This window comes from Pleurodeles waltl, chromosome 10, assembly GCF_031143425.1.
Source record: "Pleurodeles waltl isolate 20211129_DDA chromosome 10, aPleWal1.hap1.20221129, whole genome shotgun sequence".
In the NCBI taxonomy this organism is placed as follows: Eukaryota; Metazoa; Chordata; class Amphibia; order Caudata; family Salamandridae; genus Pleurodeles; species Pleurodeles waltl.
In genome coordinates, this window is record NC_090449.1 from 139937108 (window position 1) to 139950746 (window position 13639).

General features: G+C 42.4%; 1 long non-coding RNA gene across 1 annotated transcript; it reads left to right on the forward strand.

The window, feature by feature from the left end:
• Positions 1-10284: 10284 nt before the first annotated feature.
• On the forward strand, positions 10285-13204 carry LOC138260724 (uncharacterized). Its single transcript, XR_011198942.1, has 3 exons — positions 10285-10496; positions 10607-10669; positions 10948-13204. It is a non-coding gene; the product is annotated as an uncharacterized lncRNA (long non-coding RNA).
• The last annotated feature ends 435 nt before the right edge of the window (positions 13205-13639 follow it).

A 13639-nucleotide genomic window follows, 5' to 3' on the forward strand; every position in this document is an offset into this window, starting at 1 on the left:
CTAGGTGTGCATGTTATGTCTCCTTCCCTAGCAACTGTGATGCTGCAGTAAACTGGCATATCTAAGATAGTAATCATCGTGGAGGGAATTGGAAATCTGGTGAGCTCTGGTGCAGTGACCAAAGATACATGTGGGTTAGGAATAGCAACAATGTGACACAAAAAAATCATGGGGAAGAAATGTATTGATGATTTCAACGAGCATTCCTAAACTGCGTTTATGAAAAATATATGCTGCAATTACCAATAACTGTATAATACTTCTAATTTTCTACTGCATACGATCATGATTTATACATCCCTGAAGAAAACCACATTTTGGTAAACAGTGCTTTAGAAAAATATACTGAAGAATGCAAATAGTGATGGATGGAATGCTTGAATTAAACTCAGCCACTGCTTATTACTCAGGCAGCATTCCAGTCCATCCTTATTTAGCGCACCTGCCACCTGTTTACAACCAGACATATGCAAATGGTTTGCTTGTTTTCAGGTTCAGTGAGGACCAGGCCTGGCATCTTGGCTGACTGTTCCCATCGGGGCAGAGTTTAGACAGATTTGCATATGGCTGGGTCTAAACCTGGTGTGCGAAATACTGATGGACTGGGATGAGGCCCGAGTAATTACCAGTGGCTGAGACTAATCCAAGTATTCAATCCATCACTGTTATGTATACTTCAGAAAAACATACAGCACAGTAAAAATTGACGAATACTCTATAATACAATAGGGCACAACATTGCCAAAAATGAAGTGCATGGAACTAAGTAACAAGATAGTTCTATCACACTAAGATCGGTGTGGAGCATATAAGCGACAATCTTCAGACGTGCCTAAAACCTCTCCGAATTTTGGAATGGGTTTTATTGAATCACAACATCTAAAATGCAAGTTGTTTTTATGCCAGAAAAAAAAATCTTACTGATTTTTAGTGGAACATTACCCTGTCCAAGTGGAAGATTGTGCTTGCATAAAAAAGTGAGGAGCGCATACTACTTAGTGTAGTTACAACCAGTGGTCCATCCATTAGCCAGTGGTTTGCTTTCCATTACTCACACGCATCTACTGTATAACTGAAAGGAACATTTTTCTAGCACTTCGGATTTTCTGGACGCCCTGCAGAAGTGAGCAGCGCCAAGAAGACGGGGCGCTTGTGTGTAGGGCCAAGGCTGCTAGTAAGGTCTTGGGGTGAGGGATTAGAGTAACCATACCTCTTTGGTGCCCTGCCTTCATAAACTCGAACGTAATCGTTTATTCCAGCAGAGATTAGTTTGTTACTTGTCACAAAGCTATTTACAAACTGCAATGCTTAAAGTGGTTCAATAATGACACTTCTTTCCTCACTTGAAAGAAACTGGCTACAAAACAGGTCTCCTCTGGAGGCAAGCAGTGTTTGATGGCTTTTCCTAATACTGACAAGAGCATTTGTATAGCGCTGTCGTAGCTTCAAGCCAAATTAATTATTTGAAGTTGTTGATACGAAAATAAATGGTGCTTTATTTATAGCGGAACGTTAAACAAACTGAGGTAATATGAACTTTCAAATTGCGATTGAAACACGTGTCAACAGCTGGTGCTGAAGCCACTGAGATACCTAACTTGCTGCATCCTGTCACGTGGGCAGCGTTCCAACAGGATCCAGGAAGTATGCTTTAGACTTTGATTGCTACCATGATCAGAGTGTAGCACATTTTCCTGGTCTAGTCGTGCCTAGCTGAGTCCTCCAGGAACAGAACTCGCCAGGTCTTACAGGAAAACCAATGACAAAGTAAAATGGTCACCAAGTAATTTCAATGTGCATTAATACATTGTTTGCAGAAGAGCTAGCACAGAGCTCCACTCGATGGGCAAAACCAACCACCTACACTAGAAACGACATCATGTTTGAAAATAAATGTGAGATTGCCATTTTAACTTATGTTGTGAACTATTAGCCCTCTTTTTAATGTTTTTTTTTCAAATGTCTGATAAAATTTTAATGACCTGATAATATTTTGCCAACAAATAAAAGCAAGTTCTGGCCATTGATGATCCAAGGAAGTGTCACAATTTCAGAGTTCAGAAGGATAGTTAGGACCCGGTAATTCCTAATGTGATCCAATAAATAATCCATACATTTTGGTTTCCTGCCCGCAGACAGATACCCTCCAGTACTCTCTAAGTCCAAGGAAGTGCTAAATCAGCAGCATCACTTAAGAAATAACCTTAATGTCATGGGGCACCACATCCCCCGAGAATCAACATCCATGCATCTTTCTCAGACAAGCACAACAGTTTGATCAATGACTGCCCTTACATCAAAATCTCAAAAGATACACTCAACTCAGTACCTCATAATAAAACACAAGGTCAAAGTCTGAGAGTTTCAGCGATGTTCAGCATCTATGTGCGAGAGATTGTTTGGTGCCATTGTGGGTCAGGTGGAGCAACCTAAGATGGAACAACTTGCATCACTGGCCCACACATAATAAACTTTCACCCTTTCTTTCCATTTCATCAGATTCTTTCCTACATCAATATTCCAAAAAAACGTGCATCAAAATAACCCCTCATAGCTAGGAATTATTCTCCTTCCTGCCTCCTATTTGAATGAGACTCTCTTTACAATCCATCCTCTGGATGCCTTGGTGGCTCTAAATGTATCCTACCCTTACACGTGCCTGCCTCCTTACTGTCTACTAAACTTCAATAAAATAGCCATACTCATCCTTACAAAGGATACACTTTCCTCATGAATACGTGTTCCTGAAAAACTACAACCAATGTTCTCACCCCAATCACGTAAATCACACTGTCTCAGTCTGTTAAACCTCCCCTTGTTATCTTCAAATATTTACTGCCTTCCACCCATTTCTTCACTACTCTTTTGCCACTTTCAATAATTCATAATTACTCCTATTGACGTAAAACATCACCACTTGAAAATTGAGGAAATCGATCAGTTTCCTTAGAACACAATACTAACCCAACGACCAACAAATCTACAATTGATAACCACTGGATTTTCCATTAACATTAGACTATGGAGTGCCATGCTAACCACCTTAAAACGTTTCAACACATTTTCAGGGACAGGTTAAATGCAAATAAGGCAGCTGAGAGCCATGAGGTGATGCCCACTGCGAGAATGGGAACTGTCCCGTTTGTTTTTTCTGGGGTAGAAAGTGTTCCTGTCTATGAGCAGGAATTCTGCCCAGTATTTTATCCCCTTCGCTGCCAGGCCTTTCACCCCTCTTGTGTCGAGCCTTTTTTGGCTATTTGGGCAGTGCTTAATTTGTAAATAAAAAGGTGCTGGTGCCCAAAGCCCTCCTCTTAAACATTCGGTTGCTGCAATTAAATGTGCAAGCACTGAATACTGAGGTAGCATAATCCTAAAGCCATCTCAAGCCTCTTTAATCCATTTGCAGCCACTCCCTACCCCTTCAGCTCACTCTAGCAGCTTTCTACTTTCTCCCTTTGTGACGCTTTTTCGTTTTTCTCTTCCTCCGTCTTTCACATGTGTGTCTTTTAGTTGCAGCAAATGCTTGAGGCAGAAGAATAAGCCCAGGCCATGAAAAATAAGAGCCGGCGCTCAGCACCGGAAACAACAAGCACAAATTAAGCACTGTATTTGGGGCAGTTTGTGCTTATGCCCTCATAACTTTTTGCCAACATAAGCTACCCACGCCAAATTTGCGTCCTTTTTTCCAACATCCTAAGGATTCTAGAGGTACCCAGAGTTTGTGGGATCCCCTGGAGGAGACCAAGAAATTAGCCAAAATACAGGTAAAATTTTGTTTAAAAAAAAAAAATTGGAAAAAAGGGCTGCAGAGGAAAGCTTATGTTTTTTCCCATGAAAACGGCATCAAAAAAGGATTTGTGGTGCTAAAATCACCATCTTCCCAGCTTTCAGGAACAGGCAGACTTGGATCAGAAAACCACATTTTCAACACAATTTTATTGGGGCATACCCCATTTTCACTATTTTTTTGTGCTTTCAGCCTCCTTCCAGTGAGTGACAAAAATGTGTCTGGAACCAGTGCCGGATCCCAGACAGCTAAACATTTCTGAAAAATAGACAACATTCTGAATTCTGCAAGGGGTAATTTCTGTGGATCCTTCATTGTTTTCCTGCAGAAAGTAACAGCTAAATTAAAATAAATATTGAAGTTGAGGTGAAAAAAAGAGCCATTTCTGTCCACGTTTTCTTCTATAATTTTTTTCCAGCTATGGCAGAGTTTTTAAAGCAATATACCGTTATGTCCAATGTTCCCTGTAAGGTGCGCTCGTACCCTTCCTTCCCCCACCGCGCAGGCCGTTTTCTCAAGCATGCACGTTTTTGCAACGTTACCTCGCTGCCTGCATCATGCGGGAGAGAGGACGTCAGCGCTGCGTTTAAAAAACAGAAGCAGTGCGAAAACAGAGTCACTCTTCGCGGCCGAGCAGGACGGAAAACAAGTGTGCAGCCACTCGAGGACAGATCACAGCACAAAGAGAGCACCGGATTAAACAGGTACGTGTATTTACATATTTGATTTTCTGCAAGTTCTGTGCGTCGATGGATTTCTGCTCTCTGGGTTTGCAACTGACACAGTGCGGGAAGTGAGCCCGATCCTGCTGGATCTGGCAGCTATGTTTGTGCCAAGCCCGGGTTCTGGGGCCGGTGTCCCAGTGGGTGACAAATACCTACACCGGGACACCACAGAGACGTCACTAAACATGCACTGCGTGGAGAACCAGGCTGCTGCACATGACCAGTAAGTAGCATGCTGCATTCCTTCTGCATCGTGAAGTTATCACAAGGGATACTGGTGCCCTTCACCCAAGCCGAAGTCCCAGTGCTGGTATTCTTGCAAAAGGGAAAACGAATCCTGTAGCCCATTCTATGGTGTTTATTGTATTAAAATGTGTACAATTGGCATATCATTGTAAGTATCTAAAATATCAGATTATGCATACGCTTTGTTGTATATTTTGGCTGCTGCTCATTCATCCTTATGGCCCACCCGTGCTTCTTCTTGGCATCACTAGATAAAAAATCCTGGCGCCGAGACTGCCGCAGGTGTGCACAGAAATACACGCTTCCCTTAAATCGATGATCATGTCCCTTTGCCCTAGTTGTATCTTGGCTGGGAACAGCTGCTGAAGCACAAACGAGCTCAGTCAGCTGCAGCTTTAGGTCTGGCCCTTCAGGTGGATAGATACACTCAGCATGTCGCTTCACAGGTTCAACTGAGACCAGAAAGGGGCTTTAGGCTTTCAATCTGAAGCCCAGTATGTATCTAAGAGATGGATGTCTATGCGCATGTGAGGATGTCAGACTTCTCTGGATGTAAGTAACCTAATTGTAAGCTTGATTAAAGAAAAAAATCCTAACTCAACTTTTGGCACCTGATAAATGTTTAGTAGTGCTCCCCAACACAACCCATGCTGTCAACATTAGAATAATGAAATGCTAAGTACAAACCTACAATGTTTCTCACGTATGCTTTTCAGATTACATGGAGCTGTATGAAGTTATTTAAGCAGGATTTTAACTTGTGATCAGCAGGTAGCAGAAGAATCTCTGCAACAACTTCATTAACCAACTTAGCTGTCTTTGATTGAACACAAACCTATGACCTGCATGTTACACAAGCATTAACCCTCTATGCTATAGTATGGTGCTTCAGACTATGACCAGTGTTGCCCTACATATTTGTACAGCAGGGGCATTGACCACCAGATTTAACTTAATATTATATCCTGCAGCCTGCAAGATACAAATAGATTTTAGCAACCTGTGTACCAACCCCAGCATTTTCACTGCTTCCAGGCTCTGGGAGAAGGTCGGCTGGATTCCTGGCCCCAAGTGTAACATGCCCTGGTCAGGATGGAGGCTATTTCTGTGCCCAGCTCTTAAAAACTGGCACTGCAGCTTGACCTCTGACTGGCTCCAGGGAGTATCTTTATTTATAAAAAAAAAACCCTGTGAGTATTTGACACCCATTGCTCAAACAGAAAACTGTTTCTGCACCACTGATGCCTGGTGATGTTGTCATATTAAGGCCTGATTTGATTTTCTGCAAGTTTGACCAGTGCCGCTCTGGGTTTGGGAGGGGTGTGGGTGGGGTGGGGTGGGGTGGGGGGGTGGGATAGTGCAGCACTGCATTTAGCAGTCCCTCGCTTCCAGGCTCTGGGAGAAAGTCAGCTGGATTCCTGGCCCCAAGTGTAACATGCCCTGGTCAGGATGGAGGCTATTCCTGTGCCCAGCTCTTAAAAACTGGCAGTGCAGCTTGACCTCTAACTGAGGATTGCTTTAAAAGCGCCCTTTCGGAAATACCTGGATGTGTATTAACATAGGTGGCACTCGCATCACAGGCATGTACTGTACGGAATACCAACTTGGCAATTGCTGGTCAAAACGGTGGGAGAATGTTTAACTTATGTATGAACTTGTGAATTCCCATCATATCTTGATATTTCTTTAATAGATGTTCATTTCTTGAAGTACCCCAGAACAAGTTGGGGGTGTGGAAAAGCATATTTGGATTGGGTGTGCTAGCCACGCTACCTGTTAACTGCAGCCGTCTCAATAGATGATAACCATTCTCAAAGTTGCTCTCCTGGCACAGTGGGAGAGCAATACTGCAATATTCGCTGCACTTGTGTGCTGACTGGCTACATGACCATGTTGCTTCAAATGTTTTTGTTGCAGTGGCCTCTAGGGGCAGTTTAGATCATTAGTCTAATGCCAAGTTTATTTTTTATTTTTTGGGTTTGCATAATTGTATCTGTTAATCTTTCCTTTATGCAATTCAGGCCACCATAGCATCCTAATTACACTGAACACTTTGGGGTGACCCTGCTAGTTTATTTCTCAATTCTGTGCGGTCTTGTCTTTTTGGGAATTGTTAGCCAGCAACTCTACTGGTGGGGTGGTAAAAGTGGTATTTTCTCAGAATTAACATGGTAGACTTCATTTAGGATGCTAAATGACAACATTTTAATTTGTCCTGCAGATTGAGGAAGTCAAATGTAAATGCTTTAGTTATATGCAGGGTCCCTGGAAGTATGTGGCGGGAAAGTACCAAATTATGAGGCAGAGTTGACCAATTTGTGACAAGTCCAATTATGCTTTTACAACCCCAGTAGCTAACTCACAATTGCAAGAACTATTGGATTGCAAATAGTTTTTTTCAGGTTAAGCACTCGAATGCCATTTGCAGCTGTCTCTTCCTAGCTGTGCTTTGTTGCTCTCACCTGTGATATCTCTGGGCCATTTTGTGCCCTTGTATGCTTCTCCCCGGTTGCTTTTTCATTGGTGTGCTTCTTCCTGGACAGATTCCCCCTGCTCTCCTTTGCTAGATTTTTTTCCTGATCACTTAGACTCCAACTGTGGTAGTGCAGGCTGAACAGCATGGTTATAAGGTAAAGGTACTAAAAGACACAACCAACTTTGACAGTGCTCGTTATAAATATGTACAGCTCTCCCCAGCAATTTCTCTCATGGAGAAAATGGGGACATATGTGGGCTTCCTGTTGCTTGTTGGCAAAAACCGGCCTGGTGGGAAACAGGTTTATATAGTGACTGCTAACGGGTGCAAAGCCAGAGTTAATGATGGGGATATTAGATGTAGGCTGTTAAGACACCTCAAAAGTGAGTCCTTCTGTGAAGACCACATTTTTGGATTGCCACGATCTGAAAGCTGACTGTGCATATCATGTTGAGTCCAATGCCTAAGTGATTGCGCCCTCTGCACTGGTAAGCAACCAGGTTTCCCATGTTGGGAAGGCAAGGCACAGCCAGCCTCCCTGTAGGCACGGTTAAAGCAAGCAGTGTCCAATACTGTAAATGGCATGCTGTCATCTTATTCATTGACTGGCTTATTGTGCTTTAAAGGGGGCTGGTGTGACCAAAGTCAGTTTTTGTACTGGAAAATGTTAAGTTATGGCTTTGAATACAAACCAATAATTTGTGCAATACTGAGGGAGCATCTGATGTGAAGGTACTAAATGCTTAGCCATACACAATGTGCCTCTGAGATGTGCAACACCATCAGGCTACCACCCATTGGCAAAGCCAGTAGGTTGTACATATGCAAAATCAATCGGCTCTGACAGTGTTTTACCCATGTGCACTAGCATGGTTGCATTTCAGCGTGGCTTGAAAGTTGGTATTGTGGAACTGAGTGGCAGTGTTGTATATTGGAGTGGTATAGTGCATTGTTGCAGAGTATAGTGTTGAATTAAGTGGTGTACAATGCAGTGTTGAGGAATTCAGTGTCAGTATATTAGAGTGGAGCACAGTGGAGTAGTGTATAGTGCAGGGGTGTAGTGGAGTTGTGCAGAGTGGTGTGGCCGGGACTGATGTAGTGGTGAAGAGAGCATTGGCACAGGTGTAGCATGTAGTGTTGTGGATTGGAGTGCAGTGGTGTGAAGTGCCAATAGACAACACATTTTCAGTTGAAATTACCATTCTATTAGCACATTTTTTAAATCTGTACAGTGAAGTGTAACCTGCCTCACCTAGTATAATGGCTTGTTTTGATCATATAAAATGTTTTCAATGCACTTCAGAAACAACCATGTGCTACATTTGTGTTCCTAATGCAAGTATTTTGAAATACTTGCATGGTTCATTTAAAAGTTGCTGTGCTAAAAAAAAAACGTTTGTACGCAAGTATCTAGCAAGATTGGCAGTGTAAATTCTCACTTTGAAGCCAAAGAGAGAAGTAAACAAGCATCCTTGAAAGACCATTCATTTACCTCTTTGAATGCACAGCAAATGGGATGAGATAAGAACAAGATCTACAGGTCTGTTTACAGAAAGGACTCAGAAGGATGATTTAAATAAGGTTTGGGGAGGGTACAAACTGCAGGTAGACAGCCTAAAACAACCAGAAAATGAAAAGCAGGAAAATGACAACCACAGCCAGTGGGCACAATACATTCATATGTCAGCTTTCTGAATGTACCCTTGATGTCTTTGGGTGTGACCTAAAAGGGGCTACAATCAGCCTCATTATGCTTTAACTTAGGCTACTGGAGCTTCCAGTAATCTCCTCAGGTGTTTGGAGGTGGGGGCCCACAGTTGTGGTCTTCTAGGTAATCCAGGGATTGAGGTGAATTAAAGTGTGGAACTGAGTGGGGCCCAAGTTAAAGCTAAAAACAATATTCTGCAACTCTTATGAACTTTTCACTACCTGTTGTATGCATATAATGCAAACACTTTAAATGAACTGCAAACAAAAGTAATTAGTGGTAAATGACTTGTTAATGCAATATCAATTAATACAATTGCCGACTAGTCCATCTAGCATAGTTGTGTGTAGTATTGGGAGGTCCAAGCCTGCTACTACTACTACTACTGTAATGCTCTGCCTAATTTGCCCCCTTGCAAAGTGAACTCCACAGCACACTTTATTAAATCCTCCAACTTTGCAGTCAGAGCAGAAAAATAACCATTAATCTCCAGGATAAAATAAGCAGCAAATTGTAAGAAGACATAAGTTGGCACTGGACGTCTGTCGTTGAACCCACAGCAAATGTGACAAGACAACAACAAGACTTAAAGGTACCTTCATTGCTCATTCACTGTCTGAATGAACAGAACACTTTTCTTCTGTCAGCTTGCCAGAACGAGCCAGTAGGCCTGAAAATGGCTCACCCTTATAAATCCGATTAGTCATAGCGAGTGGCCAAGCAGATAACTTGAGGCCTGTAAAGGCTGCATCATCGAACGTCTAACGCGGGATGTAGGTTTCCAAACGGATGATAATATGGAACCAAAGTTCATCTAAACTGAAAGCCCAGGTATCTACTCACTTGCTATGGAACTGTCATGCATGTTTTTGTAACTCCTATAACCTATGCTAAATATCTTCTTTCCAATTACAGCCGGTCAACATTTGGATTTGAACAGACAGGCGTGAGTACCAAGGAAGACCAGGTAATTCTGTAGACGTTCCAGGTGGGATTAAGGGTCTCTACATAAATCACGTTCATGATCCACACCTTTGCTTCTTTTACAGGTTTGTCGGACCGAGCAAGTTATAGATTTGAATGGACCGACATGTGTAGAAGCATAAGGACCAGGTAATTATTTGGTAGGTACCTCATCTGGGTCATCTGGCACATTATAATATGACATGCTGTAACTAACTGTTAACCATCTTTTCTTTTGCTGCAGGCATCTCAGACAGTATTGGTCATAGATGAGGGCGGGCAGACCGGAGTAGCAGCAGAAATAGCAGGTTATTATTTGCTAGTTTTTCCTTATGGTGCAACGGAGACATTGAAACGTTCAGGTGCTTTAATCACTTTTTCCTCTTGTACAGGCATCTTCGACACTGCTACACAAATTTGAACAGGCACACGTCAGTAGAAGCAGAAAGACAAGATAATAATGTAGCAGATTTTCATTGTGGTGCACCTAGTACAGTGCAATATGACAACCTACTTTAACCACCTTACCCACCTTTTCTTCTGTTGCAGGCATCGACAACAGCACTACTCATATATTACTAAAAGGCGCATGTGAGTAGAAGCAGAAAAACAAGGAAATTATTTGGCAGATTTCACTTGTGATGCACCTAGTACATTATAAAATTACAACATTCTTCAACCCTTTTTTTTTTCTTTTGCAGGCTTCTTAGACAGTGCTAACATTGGTTAGAAAAGGCAGACGTGACTACAAGCAGAAAGACCAGGTAATTATTTAGTAGTTTTTCCTTGTAGTACATCTGAAATACTGGAACACAAGCATGTTCTGTAACCATTTTTTCCTTCTATTGCAGAGAACTTAGACAGTGTTACATATACAGGCAGGTGTGAGATCAAACAGAAAGGCCCACGTAATTACTCGCTAGTCACAACATTTTCCAAGAGATAGCTCAGTCTTGCCTGGAAGATTGCATTCAATAGCATAAAAAACAACTTTAAGTAATGTTCCTCACTTTAAATAATGTCCCTCTTTTTTTTTTTGCAGGGTTTGCGGCACAGTAGGCTCAGACTGATTGTCACCAAAATGTTCAAGCGCAAAGCTGTGACTTCTGCAGAGAGCAGTGCTTCACCACAAAGGAAGAAATTCTGTCTTGTGTTCAAAGAAGAATGGCTGAAAGAAACTGTGGAGACAGACACAGAAGTCCCGGAGCAAGGTTTGTGTACAACTGGGAGAGCTATTTCTATACAATCCAGAAGTAGGCCTGATTTGCAAAGTATGTGCAGAAGCAAAGATTGCAGGGGACTTTTCTACTGGGAAGAAATGGAGTGATTGCTGGAAGCTGGACTACTTGAAACGCCATCTATGTAGCAAAGTTCAAGAATCTGCTTTGGTGACACTGAGAAATAAAAGTGCTGCTGCCAGGCTGGTTTTTGGAGTGCGCACCATGCTAACGGAAACCGCCAGTGACAGAGCAAACAGACTAGAAGTAGTTGAACGGCAAAGATCCCTGCCTGAGGAGATAAAGATTCTCATCAACAATGTGTTGCTAGCAGTCAAAATGAACACGTCAATGTTATCTGTTCAAGAGATCCATGACCATGTTGCATTGTATGTGAAGATACCAGACAGCTGGAGGAGCAAGAACTATGCCTTTGAGTTTTTAGAGGCCATCAACAGCGTGATACGCTCTGACTTCATGGCAGAACTGCGCAGTACTCGTATCACACATTGATAATTGATGAGAGCACAGATATTTCAGTTACAAAAATGCTCATCCTCTACATCAAGTTCCGATCTGTAGCATTAACAGAGCACAAAACAGTGTTTGGGGGAATTGTAACTCTGAGTGCATGCAATGCAGAGGCTATCACTATAGCTGTAAAAGACTTCTACACTGCCAATAAGCTGGATCTTATGAAAATGGTCATGTTCACATCAGATGGTGCATCAGTGATGCTGGGAAAGAACAATGGTGTTGCTACCCGCCTCAAACAATCCATTCCCCATCTAGTTGAGCAGCCCTGTGTTGCGCACAGAGAAGATTTGGGAGTTGATGATGCCTGGAAAAAAGTGCAGATGATCAGGGAAATGGAAACATTACTGAGGACTGCCTACACTGTGTTCTCCCGATCTCCGTTAAGGAAGTCCAAGCTGGATGAAATTGCTTTGGTCACTGAATGTGAAGCGGTCTCCTTTCGGCCACTCAATGAGGTGCGGTGGCATTCAAGGCATTTTGCTGTTGGTGCACTATGGCATAATTACGAGGTTGCTCTCAAATACTTTGATCATGAACGAGTTGAGGAGAATTACCCATGTGCTAAATGTTGCTACAAAAAAACTATCTGACTCAAACTTCCACATTTCCTTTGCAGCACTAAATGACATTCTGGGTGAACTTGCATCTTTGTGCAAGTTGTTTCAGAAAAGCTCTTTGACCACCGTTGAAGTTCTACAGTATGCAAGAGCACAAATTACCCAAATAAAGGAACATGACTTGGGTGACACTGTCTTTTGGGGCACCACAGTAAGAGATCTGAAGGCTTTGTTTAGAGAGGACCGCGAGTATGATAGTGAGCCGATGTTATATTTCATTAAACTTCTTTGTGAGCACATGGAGACAAGGTTCCCAGAAGATTAATTGAAGGAATGGACAAGCTTTGATTTCCATACAGTAACAACACAATCACAGTTTGATTTTGGGACTGAAAATGTACAAAGACTTGTTGAAAAGTATAAGAAGGTCTTGGTCCTGGGTGATTGTGACGCCCCTGATGATGATGTTCGGCAGTACAGCGATTATAAATATGTAGTGGCAGCGCATATTAAAAAAAACTTACTGTTTAGGACTTTTCAAGACATGGTGAATTTCACTCTGCAGAATGCTGCCCAATATAGTGTTGTATCTCAGCTTGTTGATGTCTGTGCAACTTTCCAGGCTTCAAGTGCAGACTGCGAACGAGGATTCAGCCTCATGAACTCAATCAAGTCCAAATTAAGAAACAGACTAGAGGAGAGTCACCTAGATATGCTGATGAGGACAAAGGCCTACTTCTCAAATGGGAAGCTTAACATAGACCGAGTTTATCAGCACTGGAAGAATGGCAAGGACCGGCAAGAGAAACAAACATGTCACACATCTACTGTTGGCACCTGACTTGTCTAAACTATGATGCAGCTCCTCCTATAGTCCATGTGTGGGTGGGTAGGAACATTTCTCAGCCTGTATCTTGGCAGGGGCATCATGGCATTTATCAACAGTGTGTTCATCAAACTGTAAATGTTAACTAATTATACAACTGGCTGTATTTGATGTGCAGGGCCCTCTCCAGCACTCGGAGTATTCATTAAAGTTTCATAATGGTTCAACCTCCTGATTTCTGCTTTCTCTAACTGGGGTGTAGGTGGCACTTAACAGTTCATGTCCTTGGGGTGTGCAACCAGGTCACAAAACTGCCTTAACGTCCTATTGCATGGAGTAATGTTTATACAAATATCCCTTTTTTGCTTTAGTGGTATGGAGAGGCTAATGCCAAAGATCTTGGTAGTTATGCGCTGCGTTCGCGTGAATGGTCAATTTCTTGTCACACGTATCCTTGGCTGCAGTGCACAGAGACCTCATACTGCCACACACAGTGGCAAAAAATTAGAGGGAACATTGGTTACGTCTGCTGGACTCTTCTGGTTGTGGGGATATATAGGGTTTGTAAGTTCATCAGGAACCCTAGGTACCCAAAGC